The sequence below is a fragment of the Lates calcarifer genome, linkage group LG11, assembly GCF_001640805.2.
Source record: "Lates calcarifer isolate ASB-BC8 linkage group LG11, TLL_Latcal_v3, whole genome shotgun sequence".
Lineage (NCBI taxonomy): Eukaryota > Metazoa > Chordata > Actinopteri > Centropomidae > Lates > Lates calcarifer.
In genome coordinates, this window is record NC_066843.1 from 17380052 (window position 1) to 17394672 (window position 14621).

A 14621-nucleotide genomic window follows, 5' to 3' on the forward strand; every position below is an offset into this window, starting at 1 on the left:
TTGTCACTGTCTGGTTGACCTCCGCAGCTGCAGCTGTAAAGCTCCAGGGTTGGAGTGTGTGACTGATGTGCCGTGGGCTCCCTGTTATTACATGCCCACAGGCTGTGCTCTGGTCTCTGGTCTCAGCAGACTGGATCTACACACAGCTGAGAATTTGACTAAGAGCTTGACTGAAGACTTGGGCTGGGCAGGGCCAGAGCGTGCAACATTGATTTCCAAACTTCAGTTCAGGACCCTCTGTCGTGTCTTCTGTAAAGCTTAGAGCCTGAAGTTCTTAAGAACTGTATTTGTGTGACATAAGACTACTGCTGCGCTTTCTAAAGTCACTTCATTCATTTCCTCCTGTTTGTATCTGTTTTGTTGCACTAACAATATGTTCCACGCTCCAAATATAGCTTTACTCAGAACCGCAAACACACAAAGAATCACAGACACACACTCCTCCCATCTTATTATCACAATGCGGGATGTTCGTCTGGATATAGGACACCTCTTGTGCCACCATTATTTTCTCTGACCCCCTTTTCTCTGTCGCTGGTGTTCATTCTTTTGGGCCACTGTCCCTCACCAGGGGGTGGAGCAAGGCAGCCAGTGGAACGAGGTCATCACTGTCCTAGCTCTCCATACCATGCTGTGCTAAATTCTACAAGCTGAGTCATCGTCAAGTTGTCACAGTGGTCCCAGCAGCCCATTACCCACTGCTAGGCAGGGGTGCGTCACCATGGATACCTGTGTGTGTATCTGTGTGTGCGACTAAAATAACCTTCCTACTGGGATCTCAAATAGAGGTGTCACTTGTTGAGAGGGAGTATTTTAGCTGGCAGCAATGAGGGAGGGTTGTGTGTGTTATTGACTGAACCTCCTTCAGTCTGTTTGATATGGCTACTGTCTTGTTCAGGGTGAGAAAAGCTGTGTCTTTTAATGCTCCAAAGCCACTGCAAACTATTTAGGAACCCCTACTGTTTTATAATTGCCTTCCTTCTTGTCTCAGTGACTAGAGCAGCTGGCCTCTCTCATTTCCACTCCTTTCTCTGCTTTACTTACCAGATTGTTCAGTCCTCTCTTTTCTTTTTTTTTTCTTTCTTTCAACCAGAATGTTCTGGCTTGGAAGACACTGAAGAGGAAAATTCCCCACATCCTTGAAGGCATTTCGGTCGCCTTTCACTTAACATGAAAAATACAAACCACAGCTCCACTGGAAGCTTTGTGGTAGCTCAGTTTGCTTTGTTCCCTCTTTCTCCTGCTTTGATCAGAGAAAACAGGAGGACAAGTGTGTGGAATGTCTACCTTCTCATCGCTCCTCCACGTCAAGTTACAGCCAGGGTTGCCATAGCTAGGCCTCTGTTTAACTGACAGAGTTGTGTTCCTGTTTTCTCTTATTTCACCTCTCAACTAGTCAGACTATAACACTAAGTTCTTGGCAGATTTTCAGATTCCCTTTGTCTGTATGTGTGTTTTGCAGTTTTCATTCATTTTTTTTTTCAGCTCATCTAATTACTTAGTTGTCTGCTTCTGGCTCACGCTGCTGTTTCTCAGGAAGACAGATTAGGTGGACTTACACTCAGGTGGCAGCTGCACTGTACAGCAGTGTTACTGCAGCTGAGCTCACTCAAGAAACTCAGGAAGTGCTGTACTTTTCAGGTATGTGGTGGTTAGAAGTGGGAGAAGGATGAATGACAAGTTTTGCAGGTGGCATGTCAACATTTAAATACAGCTTGCATATACTGTATCTAGTCACACATAAAATGTGAACCATTGTCTATATCAGGAGTAAAGCATGAAACCACTCTCTCACCGTCTTATATATCAGTTTACACCTGGCATCAACATGCCACCTGTATCTGGGTATCTTATCTTGATATCTTGGAAAATTGCATATAAATGTTAGGTGAAAAGTGCACACACAGTGCATTGCAATTTGAATTGACTGGAATGCGATTAGATCAGCCAGACCACATCTGGAGGTGGTCTTGCTTGCACAGATCTCAGCCAGGTATAAATGCAGTCTTTGCAGCTTGACCACATTCTTATGAAAAAAAGAAATCTACCCAGCCAAAAACTACAAGTAGTAGCAGAATCTAACAAGTGTTCCCTCCCAAAATAAATGAATGTCACCTGTCCATGACATTGCTTCATTTGACCTCACAATGCACCATGTTCAATGATTAGTCAGCCCCACCTGACTGATTTTCATAGTGATATCCAATCACAGTGCAGGCAGAATAAAGATAATGAGAACACTTACTAATAATATGTTAATACCAGGTGAATAATGTAATTTCAAAGGTTGTGCAGAAGCTGTAAGAAACAGACACCAAGGCTGGCAGTATACTGTAAATCAAACTGATATTGGTGAACTCACACAGGCAAGATAGAGAGTAGAGGCCAGAGAGAGCAGCCACATTTGGCTGTGATTGCTGCTGTGTGTGCAGGCTGGCCTCTCCTCAGTACAATGACACCTTTAATTGGTCAGTGCTGTGTTGTCACTGGTTGCTCAATGCATATATTTGGCTTATACTTTATAATTAGAGAAACTGTAGAATCTAGTAGTAGTAGTAGTAGTGTTTAATGGTCATAAATTTCCAAAATGTTGTTAAAAATAGATCCCCAAATATCAGATAATTTACTGCAGAGAGAGAGAAAGAGTTACATACTATATTTAGTTTCCAGTAACAATCATGAATCCCACTTTGCACAAGCTGCAGCTACTCCTAGATATGAAATGTTTCTTATCCAGCAGAGCAGAGAAGGGGATATAAGAGGTAACACAACAGTCAGAGAAGTGGAAAATGTTTTGGAACACAGAGCTGAGAGGGAGGGCCATGCTGGGAGAGACACGGAGAGAGAATGTTGAGGACCTTAATATTGAAGGAGATATTGGGAAAAGGGTTGAGGCTAGGATAAAAGAGGGCAGACGCAAGACCCCTGCAGACACGATAAACAGGATTGGTACTGGAGATTTACGGATAAAGAGAAGAGGGTAAAGAGGAAAGAAGGCAAAGAAGACTGGAAAGCAGAGAAAGAGGGAGTCCGGCAAAAGCAAGAGGGGGCAGAAGGGACAGAGTTATGGGGGAAACAGAGCAGAGGGTACAGGGGAAAGGCAGAGGGGGCGGCCAGCATTGTGCCTCACAATGGGGGCTTTGTACATCTGAAGGGGGCTGGGACCAGGGCGCTCTGTGTGTGTGTGTGTGTGTGTGTGTGTGTGTGTGTGTGTGTGTGTGTGTGTGTGTGTGTGTGTGTGTGGGTGCAGGCGGGGAGGCCTGGACCTACAGAGATCTTCCCTGGGAAAGGAGGCCTCTTGTTGGGGCAGTGAGGGCTGGAGAGAAGGGCTGGTAGAGGACACACCCAGGGGCCTGAGTGACAAGACAGGTGTAGAGAGGGTCAGGGACTTTTTCCTGGTCTTCAAAAGGACTGTCTGTGCTCTCTACATGTTCAAGAGATGACTTTCAGACAAATGGGGAAGCCTGTTTAAACAGCATGCTTGCATGAGTGTACTGCAAACACACACACAAATACACACGGGCAGATGCGTCTTTAATGGCAGACAGCTGGAAAGTTCATACAGGATAAAATCATATTTCTGTTTGGGGGTCGTACATCAGGTCTGATTTATAGTTACTTTCCTCTCCACATGTACACACATAGACTTTTTTTTCCTGCCTAACCTGGACGGGGCGATGACTGGGAAAGCTGTTGTGTGTCACTCGTCATGTAAATGTATGTGTTTCATGGAAAGAAACCTGAATCTTGGCTTTTTAAAATGCTTTTTATTCTCAGCTGACACATTTTTTAGTTATTACAAGCTGATGAATTTCAGAGGCCTGGGTTTAATCACAGAATAACTGTCAATGTTGAGGACCAAATGTATTTTGAGCCACCTACCTCATCTGTACCAGTTACTTATGGTATTGCATTTTTTTTCACCATGTAAAAGTCACAATTCTGAGTATTTGAGGTTAGCCAGACCCATAGGTCAGCCCACCTATATATCAGCTGATATGTTTGACTTTGTGTGTGTTTACACATGTGTAATAATCAACACTCTTAGCTACCATGAACTCAGGTCCTGACCCACAGTGTTAGGTGTGTGTCTATGTGAGTGTCAGACGGTCATCCAACTGAGAGAGGCTGTGAGGAGATGATTTAAGGTAGAGCCGCTGTCATCTATTGCCCTCGTTCTTGGATAGTGTTGTCATGAAAGACACATAGCACTGATACCAGAAGCGCCGGCACGACAGATAGGGTTACCTGACTGATGCTGTGACTGCCCTCTCACTGACACCCATAACCTCACAGCCCACTGCAGACCAGGGAGAACAGCAGCTACCTGACTGGCTGCCTGATCCACTCTGTCACTCTCATTTAATGAGCTGCTGATGACGTATGTGTATTTATTAATATGAACACATTCACTAAAATCTGGCACTTCACCAAGAATGCAAATCATATCACATTTTTATTTTTGATGACATTTTACTTTTATTCTTCAGATATTTGTGAATATGTTTCACCTCTACTTGTCACTGCCGCAGTGACCTATTACACTTTTATTAGTCATAGGAACTAAAAACCTTTTATCTCTTTCAGATTAGGTGTATTGTTTTATATTCCATCAGATTCAGTCATACACTGGCACACAGTCTCACACTGATACAGTTCCCCCTCTGTGACTGAACCTCTGCTCCCCTCCCCGTGTGTCTGGATTCCTGTGAGGCTGCAGAGCTTAGCACTGTGATATTAGAGGTGCCAGCACAAACACACATACACACATACACACACACGCATGAAAACGGCCCGGATTACGGTGGGCCTAGCCATCACAAAGAACCACTGTGGACCAAACAAGCCACCCGACGGCTGCCATCTGCAATCGATTACATTGCCAAATACTTTCGGCCATATCTCCCGCAACTGCTTTCCCTCCCCTTTCATTGGCCCAAAGGCAACACCCAACAGCACAAGGCTAATTTTAAACTCTGTGTAGGCATGTTGTTGTGCAGCACTTACACTCTGTTAGCATAAACAAAGTCTGCATGTGTATGTATACCTATTGTGCAAACTATAGCTCTCCACTGTCTTGTTGAGGATAACCTCAGGCCAGAGAAGAGTGTAAAATCTATCAAGGACCTTAAAGCAGCACTAGTGATAATGTGTATTATGTTCCCATGGGACCCTTAACAGGCAATCCTTGTTGACAGTGACAGGCATGGAGAATAAATGGACATGATGAGGTGTGACAGTAGCAAGCGATCCAGGAGTTGTCCATGATGTTTCACAGGAGTTGTTTCCAGGCAGATGTGAAAAAAGTAGAAAACCAGATGGGAATCCTGCTACTTTCTCTACTTTTTCTTTATTTAGTGTTTTCATTGTATTTTGGAAAACACCTCATAAGAAATCTTTGCCAAAAGAAGGAGATCATATATTTCTAAAGGTTGATGACATATATGCACAAATCCCTCTCGTGCTTACAAACCGTACAGTGTGGTTTTGTGCTGCATATACTGTTGGCACTCACTCTGAATCATAGCATATCCCACAGTGTGCAGTAGTAAAAAGTTTGTCTTGTGGGTCCACCTTTTGTATGTTTTGATAAAAATCCAGTGATGAACTGTGAGCTGTGATGAGCTATGGTGAACTTTACCCACAGAGAATGTTGAAGCATTGATAGAGCAACAGAACTAATATCATAAGTATAATGAAATTCAGACTCACTCTGTTAAGAATGTTTTTCTTAAAATCTTTTAGATCATTTAAGACATTGGAATTGCATTCAGTCATTGCTAATGAGTTTATGACTGGAGCCAGACTAACGAACAATGGTCTGAATGGTGAAAGAGTTTATCAGGAGCAGAGAATAGACCCCACATCCCTTCGCTATTGTTGGAAATGAGAGCATGAGTGTGTTTGTGTGTTTGTGTGTTCTACTATTTTGACGCTATGGGTACTTTGTCTGGTATGACCGCTGTGCTCACTGAACCAAAGGTAGATTACATCTCACTGTTGCCATGTCTCTCTCCTCTCCATGTAGTACTCCATGTGTTTGTATGTAGTCTGTTCATGGTCTCTTGCTCTTTGTCACTTTTATGTATTGCCCCTCTCTTCCTCAACAGCAAGCACAAGCTTCAGGTAGTACAGATATTCAAACAGCATTAAACTGTCTCACTCCCAGCCTCACCAGATGTTACAGTCCTACTCGCTGACCACCGACTGGGAAGCTGAGCCATGGATTTCAATTCCACCATCAACACTTATATATTGTCTCTGTGCTATGTTGCCTTTTAGCTGGAAACATATCTTCAGGGCAGCAAACACGCACTACACTTAATGCAGGGGAATAGACATATCCAATTACAAAGAATCTTTTAATTTGCCCAAGGATGTTTACCACACCAGTCCAGCACCTCTCCATGAGAAACATGTGGGACCTGGTTCTCTATAACTCTCACATTTCCTCTCTCTCACTCTGTATCGTTGTTATCTATCCATACCCATCTTTCTCCATCCCAGACTTTTCTCATTTCACCCCTGCGTCAGAAGCATTTGAAAAATGTGCTTTGTGGGACTTGAAAAAGGAAAGACTCCAAAATCCTGTCTGAATGCTCTCTGTAGAGTACAGCTCAGACAGTATAACACTGGCCTAACAAGCCAAGCGCAAGCCCATAGGACATGGAGACTCAACCTTCCATATGTGTGCAATACTGTTCTTAAATCTACAGTTTAACCCATTTAATGCCATTGCTCTTGTAATTTAATTATAAAATACTGACATGAAGCAGGGGCATTATATCTGACCAATTTGAATGCTATTTTTTTAACTTCAGATGAAGTTTTCTATTTGACAGTCAGTAGTAGGCATTAGAGGAAAAAAAGGCCAAACAATAATCTGAAAAAACACAGTTCTGATTTGGCACCTTGTGTGTGTGAGCTAAATTGGATAGCAACTGTTGATCCACTCACAAAATAATAATCAAAGATTCTATCCCCAGTCCTTGTGGTCTGAATGGGATGAGAGGAGGAGAGGTGTTTCTCTACTGAGGTAGAGAAACACATTTTTATGCTTCAAGATAGGAAGTTCTAGGTGTAGATGATGGGAATAGCTCCCTTGCCGTCTTTGTTAATGTCTGTGTGTGCTGGATTTCTCTCTACTCTCACACACTCACCCAGGTGGTCCCTCACACACTGCCGTCATTTCCGAGAGGGTGGGGACATTCACAAACCCACAATGACAATCTATTTCTGTCTGTGATCTCAGCTGCCAACTGTTATCACTATCCTGAAACTGAATCAGAAGCACTGAAACACCCATAGGATTTCATCTCTGAGTATGTCAGCAGGTGACATGATGTTATATATAGCTGGAAAGTTTTTTTCTTTCCATCAAGACTCAAATTTGCCACTCTGATCTCTGTCTCTGCTATCTCCATTTTCCTCCCATTGCTCTCCTATCTGGCCCGGTCCCACCACACCCTTCTCTCTCTCATCTGGCTAGCCACATCCCTAAACTCTTGTACAGTCTCCCCTCTCCTGGGAAGTATTCACTTGTGCCAAATGCACAGGAGAACATCCTGTGACTGTCGGTGGGATTTCACGATGGAGTCTGTACACTTCACTGGCATGTTCCAAGTTGTTACTCTTCTGATTGGCACAGAGGGTTTCTGTAATATTTGTAGATGATGATGAAACACATAAGGTAATAACCACAAAAGCAGGCATAACCTCCACATTTTGACCCCACCACGCCAGTCCCTCATTTCCCATTAACATCACCTCTGTTGCGCTGCCAGCCTGCTGAAAACAACGCCTGTTCCACACCCAAGAGGCCCCAGTGCTGGCAGGGAGGGAAACCAGGGGCATCCGAATTCCAGCACGAACACACACATACACACACAGAGTGGTACACGTAAATGACCAGTCAGCTCTGTGGGGCTGTCTGCCCTTCTGTTCATAGGCTCATGAATGCCTATGAATGCCTAACTGGCAGCTGGTTCAACAGTATTGCAGTGAGTCACACGGTTGAGCTGTTTGGTCATTCAGTGGTTGCAAAAAGGCCATATGTGCGTTGTAGTAACTCAAAAGAGTTTGATCTACGAGCCAAAATATTTATGAATGATCTAATATCTATGAATAATATTATAACTGCTCTTAGTGATGAAGCCAGTCCAATTCACACAAATGACCAATGGTAAAAAGTTTGCTTGACTTCATGTCCCAAAACACCTTTAGAGGGAGCTTTCCAACATCTGAAAATAACCCTGATGGTCAGAGTAGTATGGGAAAGCCAGCATTTCTGGGGCTTAATCCATACCAGCGACAGTGAGGGTATCTTGGCCCCTGCTGCTTTGATTTTGACCATTTTGTGTTTATTCTGTCTTTTACAAATCCTCCAACTTAGCAGGCAGCTCATTACTATTTCAGGAGTACATCTTTAACATTACACTGAATAGCTAGTTTTTCACATGATTATTATTACCTTCAAGGAAGATACTATCACATTAGCACATTTTAATTGCTTTTGCTAAAGAGTAAAAGTACTGAATATCCAACAAGATTGCTTTGTTCATTCAGATTCTTTATATTCAGCCATTCCTGCCGCTGCACAGTCAATGAAGTGAGGTGACTGTTAGTATTACCGTAACCATTACAGGAGGATTTATAGCTTCGAAGTCTGTTTAGCTTATCACAACTTCTGTTGGAGGATGTAGCATATTACTCCTCTACAGCCCTCTTCTTAAGTGTGTTTAATTTGCGTCTTATCATAATCGTTTGGAGGCTTCAAAGTGACAGTTATACACTGCAGGCGCCCGCAGACCACAGCACTTCCCAGATCACGCTGACTGTTTGCTACTTCCACTGTCTGGGAATGTGAATGAGCTCTGTCTCACTTGTGTCACACACACACACACACACACACACGCACACACCACACCACACACACACACACACACACTGGAGCTTTGTTCCTCTGGTTTTAAGTAGCTCTGGATTCAGTCCTTCCTCTGTTCTAGGCCTTTATGAGTAAGAAAGCTGACATTTTTATATCACCTTTGCACTAATACAATCACCATATTCTGCCAGGGAGTTGCATGTTCATGAGCATGTGTGTTTTGTGTATCTGTGGGTAACCCTTACCACATATAACAGTAGTTTATGAGAGAGCAGCTCACTGGCTATCACTCAGGATTTCTTATGTGTGTGAAGTGGTTGCCATGGTGCTAGATTTTTCACTGTGTGCGAGTTGCACTTTACGACTTCTTTTATGAAGCAAATTGTGAGAGCTTGAGCTGCAGTGTGGAAAAAATGTGTTACATCCAGTTTCAAAGACCCCAAAAGGTTGAAAATCATGTTTTCAAGCCAATCTTCCATTTTTGTAGCTGTATGTTCCTAATCAGAAAGCTATGTTTTGGAAAGTGTTTAGAGAAGAGCGTGAATGTGTGTGTGTGTGTGGTCAGCAAGTTCCAGAAATATAAATACATCTACATATGAGGGGGAAAGGGCTGATTTCAACTTTTCCCTTTAGTGAACTTTGCCAAAGTTATCACAAGAACAAGTCTAATGAGAATAAGTGTGAATGTAATCATGCATTGTTTGACAGCTGGCTGATCCACATACACAGCGTTACCATTAAAACAACAGTTTGCAGCAATTAGGAGCACAATTTGTGGGTTAGACTTTGAGGCAAACTGCATTGAACTGGAGCCATGTTGCTGAGGACCATTGACAATAAATGGACATAATTATGTTCCTTGCACCAAGAATGTTTTTGTGCACCACGGTTTGGTTTTAGCTGGGGACGTGGAGAATGTTTGTGGTGGTCTTGGTTATGAGTCCTCAAGCCTTTTCAGTTTGGAGGCCAAATGAGAAATTTTGTTCCACCCTCGGACTCTGGCTCATTAAAACTGAGGGGAAAAAAGAAATTACTCTTAGTTTTGTGGTGACTGCACAGAATGGCAAAGAAACCAATTTTGTTGTTGCATGTTTTAGCTTATTCATTACAAATCACTTACTTTGCACTATTGTAGACCATTTCCCAGGATATTCTGTAGTTAAACATAAACAGTTAGAGTTACAGTCAGGAGAGAGGTATTATTGAGGCTGTAAGAGGTTAAATGAGGTCGATAACAGGGGGTTATGGTAACGATTGGGGCTTTTGTGGAGATGGAGGGAGAAGGGGGAATGCTCTGGAATGTGAAGAATGAGGGTTTGTTTAATCCTCGTGGGGGATAAATTATTAGCAGAAAAGGGAGCCCTGCTGTGTAAGACAGGCCCATCTCCTGCCATGGGAGAAAGAAAGTGAGATTTGTGGCATGTGAATATTGGTACTGCACACCCATGAGACAGACTGTGTGCAGTTGTTTTAATTGAATGTGAAATGAGAAATGTAGTAAGAAGTGCACAAAGTTTTCATGATTTGTGTAAATAGATGAATGAATGCAGTGCTCACTATAGAGCCCGTTCTACCAGCTCAGCCTGGGGTTGACTGTTAGATCAATTGAAAGTATTATTTTTTATAGCTGCATGCTCTCTATCTTAAACACGAAGTGGAAGAGAAGTGTTTCACCCTTCAGTGAACTGTGCTATGACACTGCAGCAGTACTGACTCGTCTGAAAGCTCCCTTTTCCTGTGCTGTCATTTGAATTCGTGTTTAACTGGTGTCTAAACAGAGACTGAGCTGTGGTCTAACCTAAAACTTGATGAATGAATGGACTAATTTATTTCCACCTCACATTTAACATTACCTAAATGATTGGCTGTGAGATGTTGTGGAGGAAATAACTAAAGCAGCCAAAAGTTCTGATGATGAGGTGATCAAATTAAAACCATCTGTCGGTGTGGAAAAGCGATTTTGTCTCCAGTAAAGGTCCCGCTCTTTAGTGGTCTGAGTAATCTGGCTTTGCACCATTCATGGGGGGGAAAAAGGGGAAATGAGAGCAACAGAGAGAAAAGGGGAAACACAAAGCGGGTAAAGATTTACAGAGGCAGTAATGAGCTACTGGAAGGGAAGAGCACGCTCAGTTTGATTGGTCCACCTACGCTTAGCCAGCATGGCATCCTGGGTAAATATGACCCAGCAGTTAGTTGCCGTGGTGATCAAGGAAGCAGCAGCTGCCAAGAGGGCCAAGGTGGCAGCATAGATGGAGGCAGATGGAGGCACGCACTCACCCGCTCATACAGCACTGGTCACATCAGCCAGTTAAAAAAGGAATTTCTTTGAAACAAATTCTAAACAAACAACAAAACATCTATTTTATTATCACTGTTAAAGATCACCAGATGTGCAGATTCACGTCCACACAACAACATATATCTAAGAGGTTGTATCCAAACTCTGTCCCAAAAGCTGAATAGGCACTGTATAAGATATTAAATGACTCTATTATTCTATGTGAGCCACAGCATTTGTTGGATATCAGTCTGACTGCTCTTTACTTGATGGTTCAGTATGTGTTTGATGGGAGAGGACACTTGAGCTCTGTTACACTAGGTCAGTATCTACTTTATTTTGTCTGATCCTATAAAGAAAAAGAAATTGTAACTGGGAACCTAGATAAAAGCAATGATTGTCTATCAGGGAAAGAGCTGAGAGGTTCAGATATGGAGGTAATGGATGTTTGCAGAGGAATTGAAGGTCAAATGAAAAGTTTTAAGAGGGCATCAGAGGTAAGCTGGATAGATAGATGTCTCATGATGACCAAGTCCAAAAGTGACTGCAGATACAGTAGAAGTCCAAAGGTGTGTGTGTGTGTGTGTGTGTGTGTGTGTGTGTGTGTGTTTTCATCCCAACCTCACTTTCATAGGTTCAGTGGTTTCTTCATTTGGGATAGAAGGACCCTGGGCAGAAAAGCTACTCAGTCATGATTAGATGAGGTGCTTATCTTTGACATTAATTTATTCATAGACACAGTAATATCTTTACCAGATGTGACAGGACTGTTTAACTTGAGTAAAACCTGTACTGTGACACATTTTCTGCATTTTCCTTTGTTTTGGTTTTAGTTGCAGAGCCACAGCATCTATTACTGCACGTCCCCACAGTTTTCAAAGAAATGAGCTGCTGCTGCCAGAGGGACAAACATGTTGTAATTCCTCTGCACTAGAGAATTTTTTTAGTAGAGACTTATCTGTCATACAGTGTTTATAAAGGCACCAAAGCAGCACATGAGGTAACGATGTGGGAATTAGGGCTGGCAGCAGTTGTGGGCACTTAGGGAGCATCTTTTAAATGCAAATACAAAATCACAATTAGTACCAGATTTTTTTTGTCACAGATTGCAATCAGGTGCTAATTTCAGAGGCATTAGGTCACACATGCAGGCTGCTTCTCATTTTAATCATGTGAAGTTGAGTTGATGTTGCTCAGAGGCTGTTTAGCAAGTGTGTATTTGGTTTTCATATTCATGGGAGGTTACGCAGCATTGCGTGCCTCAATCCAGACTGGAGGTACGGTCTTATGAAAGTCAACATTAGGTGCATCTGATAAGCATCAGGTTTGTGTAGATGTGGCTGTGAAACACAGACAGGAAAAGTAATCAAACTTTGACCCGTGTTTCAAAGGCTACCTCAAGGGAGATGGCGCCTGTTAAAGTGAGCAGCTCATTCATCATCCACTGTTACAGTAACTTTCATCCAAGTGTGCATAAATTTGTTTTATTTTAGTGTGTTTGTGCATATTTGTGAACAAACAACACTTGCTCCAGCTTGTCTGCATTACATTGGCATTCTTCATTTTTAATGAGAAAAAAACTTTTCACTAGAAATGGAGAGGGGGGCTCTTTTAATGACACAAGGTCTCCAGATGTGTGCACACACACAAATATTCACACACACAAAAAGATCAGACTCATTGGTCACCAGCTTTTGTCACACGAGGCAAGTTAACACTTTTGTGCAAGAACAAAAGGTCTTTTTATTTGGTGAAAGATGACACCTTAAACATCCCATCAACAAAGGTGTGAATAAGGGAAAACCTGTTGTTCTGTGGCGAGACACAGCTGAACTCCTCATCCCCACAGAGTGAGGTGATGACTATCCATTAGAGGTTCCGAATAATTGGCTCCAGCCCCCCATGACCCTTAAAGGGTAAGCAGTGTAGAATATGGATGGATGGATTGATGGCTTTAGCTAATTATGACCTTTTTTTGGACAGGCTTGATTCAAATGTAATGGAAGGAGAGCTCATAGAGAACCACATTTTTGGACTTTTTTTTAATGTAATTTCTGCCTTAGCCATAAGAGCTGCTGCTTTTTACCAACCATGACTTCACTTAAAATCTTCAATCAAGTTTCTAATGTCCCCACAACAAGATAGGCAGAGTAGTATCCAACAATAGTGTTGGCTTCCATTCCCACAATAATATAGCTTGTAGATGTCAGGATGATGCAGAATTGAAGAATGAGCAAGATATAACGGTGGATGTGTGTACGGTGTGAGTGAATGTGTTTGTGTGTGTTTTATATGGGGTGGCCCCACTCCTTTCAGTTTTATTGAGGTAAGGAATGTGGAGGTGTTCCCAAATTTGTCTTTTTCAGGAAATGAAAAATCTCCTTGCTTCCTGCCACAGGAATGTCAGCAACCACTGACAGGCAGCAGGAGGACTCACAGTGGCACAAAAAGTCTTACTTTAGAATAATAATCAAACCTGTTGTTGTCTCTGTGTTGTCACAGTGTGATGAAGTCTTACCTTGAACCCAAAATACTTTCAGAGCAGCGAGGGTCTGGTAATGTGTGTTTTTCAATATGGGAGGAAGTTTCAACTCAAAGAACCTGTCTGCACATGTGTGTGTGTGTTGATAGACATCATGTGTTACCAGTAAGATATTCTTTCAGCCTCTCCTCCCGTGTGCAGCACACATTTATCCTCTGGCCTTTATTGTTGACACATGGGACGAGGTCTTTTCAACGATGTCACCTACCCACTGAAGAGCGATGTGATGTCAGGCTTCATTTTTCACATAGCACACAAGCAGATAGTTTTGCAAATTTAGTTCATGACTGTCCTGTTTCAGTCACAGGACTGACATCCATGTTGTTTACCAGTGGGTATATTAAATTAGGGCATGCTCTGATTGTGACAGCATGAGTGGGAATCTAGAGTTTCTGCTGATAAACAGGTCAGTTCCCCGTGGGTTCTGGTCTTTGTAGTTCTTCATAGTGCGCAGCAGGACCTTCAAAGTTGAGAGGTCACACACTTCAGTGGGCATAGCTAATCCTGTCATCTGGACTTTGGTCTGAATTCCTCTGTGATGAAAGGTGTAAGCACTTTGGTTACTAGTCTGGGTGTCAGTTTATAACCGTCACACAGCACAGCTCTGCAGGGTAGTGCAGGCTGAGGAATGGGCTGTTGGCTGTAAAATTTTCTCTTTACACATGCACTGGATTAATGTGACTTTGGTGTCTATGCAGCAGTGTGTCCTGTCCTGTCCTCAAATAAAATCTGAAAAATGACCCTACCATGTAGACTTACCCAGCATAGCTCCACTATTTGCATGTTGATGCTAAAACAACTAGTTACGTTACATTGCATTTTACTGTGTCAGGGTCCAACAACCTGACCACAAAAGGCCGTCTCTGTAATTATTGTAGTTGCAATAAAGGTTAAAGCCAAGGAGAGGATGGAACGAT

The 14621-nt window shown here is 42.6% G+C and overlaps 1 protein-coding gene across 1 annotated transcript in view; it reads left to right on the forward strand.

The window, feature by feature from the left end:
* Nucleotides 1-14621, forward strand: part of LOC108898651 (myosin-10) — a 50456-nt gene that overhangs the window by 10864 nt on the left and 24971 nt on the right.